This window comes from Sinocyclocheilus anshuiensis, unplaced genomic scaffold (genome assembly GCF_001515605.1).
Source record: "Sinocyclocheilus anshuiensis isolate Anshui unplaced genomic scaffold, SAMN03320099.WGS_v1.1 scaffold572, whole genome shotgun sequence".
Classification (NCBI taxonomy): domain Eukaryota; kingdom Metazoa; phylum Chordata; class Actinopteri; order Cypriniformes; family Cyprinidae; genus Sinocyclocheilus; species Sinocyclocheilus anshuiensis.
In genome coordinates this window covers 1,167,798-1,171,164 of record NW_015555778.1, presented here as the reverse complement: position 1 = coordinate 1,171,164, position 3,367 = coordinate 1,167,798, and the positions used below count along the sequence as shown (strand labels likewise).

Below are 3,367 nucleotides of genomic sequence, written 5' to 3'. Positions count from 1 at the left end.
AAATGTATTTCTATTTTTTAAGGAAACCGAGTATTCACGCACCCGGACTCTCCAAACACTGGCGCGCACTGGATGCGTCAGGAGATCTCTTTTGGAAAACTGAAGCTGACGAACAACAAGGGAGCTTACAGCAACTCTACTCAAGTGATTTATTATTTCATTTTCTCTAAGAATCAGTAGAAGTATGTTAGTATGAATATATAGGGTGAGTTCAGCAAAAACATCAGGTCAGTATTCCAATAAACTGTCTTTGTCATTCTGAATGTATTTTCATTTGCCAGCAATCACCATAAGCAACACATGTTAACATTTAACTGATTTCAGCTTGCACATGAAAAATGACCTTCACACCACTATTAAAATTACCTTGGGGTACAATCACTAATCACTTTTATGATACTTTTTTTTCTAATTATTCATATGATTTATTAATGTAATGTATATATAATACACACACATACACATGTATGTATATTAATTCCTTCTATACAGTTTGTGAAGTCTCTTATGGGAATGGGGAAAAAATAGCATGTTTTTTTTTAATGTTGATTCTTTTTCTGTGTCTTTCAAGATGATCGTCCTACAGTCTCTCCTTAAGTATCAGCCAAGGGTGCATGTGATTGAAATAAACAAGGGTGGAAATGAAGATACAAGTGATCCTGATAGAGTACAGACATTTACCTTTCCTGAAACACAATTTAGAGCTGTCACAGCTTACCAGAATACCGATGTAAGAACTAGTCTATCGCTGCATTCATTTACATTACAAAAAAAAAAATGCAATATGAACTTATTTAATGAATATGTTTCTTTATCTCCTCAGATAATTCAGTTAAAAATTGATCACAATCCATTTGCTAAAGGATTTCGGGATAATTATGATAAGTAAGTGCATTTCCATGCAAATGAATGCATTGATCATTATTTCACTTACAGGATTTCAGATCTGAATTTTAATTTGGACTTGACTGCAGAAATTAACATGATGTATTTTAAATTTACTTTAAATAAAATGAATTTAATAATAACAACAATAATGGCCTATTTCTGGTAGCACTTTATATTAAAATGTCTATGTTGCACATATTACAAATGCAATGGGTCTCGGTCACTAATAATTGCATGTATTATTTTATATTTATTATTTTAAATTTGTGTGTTTAGTAAACCCAGAATATGTGCTTTTTGCATACGTGTGGTTTCACTTGTTCCTAAACGTTTTCAAAAATTTGTACTAAAATTTAGTCCGAAAGTTTTAGTAAAAAACGTTTGTGCGCAGATTTCACACAGAAATGCATGCTTAGTGAACAGTAACATGGACATTCTAATGTAAAGAGTGAATTAATTTCCTCCTGGTTTATTTCTCTATGTCTCCAGAAGTTACAGTGGCTCTGACACTGATCGATTGACCCCTACACCCAGTGACTCTCCGCACTCTCAGTTGCTGCCCGGCTCACAGTACTTAATGACAAGTGCTTTATTTCAGGAACAGTTTGTCAACAGTTACACAAAGCCCTGTTTTCCAACTCTTACCCCTGACCCCAGCACTACTGACCGAACACTCAAGTTTACTAACAGCCTTGCGACCTCAAACCAAACCCAAGAGAGCAGCATGGCGTCTGGGCAGCACTGGTTTGTGTCTTCCGCCGCTGCTCCATCATACGAAACTGATATTAACACAGCAGCTCTGGTCTCTTACGCCACAGCGGGGGTCAAAGGACTGCCTTTCACTGGTTGCACTAGTAACAGTTTGGATTACTACACCAGCGCCGCTGGATGGGATTCACGGGGTTCGCAAGAGAACAGCAGTAAAACCATCTCAAATCTTCCTGGTTGGGTTCTAGATGCGAATCTTGAGAGATCAACACAATCTAATTACATGCCTGAGGATGGAGATATATGTTGGAAATAGACCCATCAGCTCTTGGAGTTTCTGAGGAGCTGGAAGGTAAAGATGCCACGGATTTGACATGGTCCAAACCCCAATCTTCCATTAAATCGGTCAGTTCCAGTGATTTAAGGATTTTGGATGAGGCTCAACTGAAAAATCCTTCTATCAATCCAGTTTCAGATGTTCAGACTGCAAAAGACACGCAGGTCTCACAGAACAGGGCCAAAAATGAGATTAAAGAATCTGACTTTTTTCTTTTGGACGCTCAAACATAAACCTCCCTGGGCTCAGTGTGCAATTAAAATGTTATTAATATAGAAATAACATTATTATGAAGATTTATGTATACATCATTTATTTATTTTCATGTTATACGTTACCATTGAAGATGAATGAGAACATCTCCAACTGTCTAAACTTGATGTATTTGATGGCTTATATGGGTATATTCTTTTTTTATTATATTATTACGATTATTTGTGATGATGGTAATATGAAAAAAAGAAAATAATTATTAAGACCAACATCGGTATTTGATACAACAAACAGCCTCAATATAATCAATCTAGATAAATTATTAGCCTAAAATCACGTTTAATATGAAAATGTATTGATTGTGATCTATCAAAACAGTATCTTGATTAAAAAGAAAAAAAAATGATTAGATGCTTATTGTGAAATATAGAATATTAATTTGAATTTATGACATATGACACATGTATAGACAACATAAAACTGTGAGATGTTGTGTATAAATAAATCCCCCACAAATCTTTGTAACTTAAATTACAGTTTAGATTCAGTTGCTGTATTATTTGAATGACAACGAAATGAATTGAAATACTTTGCAATACTGACACCTAGCGGAGAATGCATGCTCGTACTATCGAAAGGTGTCGATGAAGGCAGTTCACCAGATTTTGGAACCCCGGCCGGTTGTGTGTCCTTGACCTGGAGGAAATAATAGCTTAATTCTCCCATAAGCAACAGGATTAAACACGGCAGCGGAATCTATCACTACATACAGCTACAAACTCTCTTAGTTACAGGGAAGGGATCAAGAAAAGAATGAAGCTCATTCAGCAGCTGTTGAACCCGAAATAACCAGAGACCACCTTCACACAGCAACTCTGCTGGCCTGAGCATATGTTAGTATTTTCGACGCATTTCTTACATAAATACATAATAAAAATAGTACAAAATAAAATAAACAGAATATGATTTTCATAAGGGTAAATAAAGTATGTTGAGGGAACTATTTCTTCCAGCACAAAAAAAATTTATATTATAGTTGTTTTATATATGTATATATGTGTGTGTGTGTGTGTGTGTGTATATATATATATATATATATATAATTTTTTAATGCACACAAGGTGGCGCCAAAGGAACAGTTTGTTGTCTACTCAGTCCTTGAAAACCATCAGTAAAGCACTATGCACTGTATGCCTTTGATAGGAGATGGGTTTATGTGAA

At 35.1% G+C, this 3,367-nt stretch overlaps 1 pseudogene; it reads left to right on the top strand.

Annotated features, from left to right (window-relative positions):
* The window catches only part of LOC107674506 (T-box brain protein 1-like), a 2,384-nt pseudogene extending 69 nt beyond the window's left edge, over window positions 1-2,315 (top strand).
* Window positions 2,316-3,367: the final 1,052 nt, after the last annotated feature.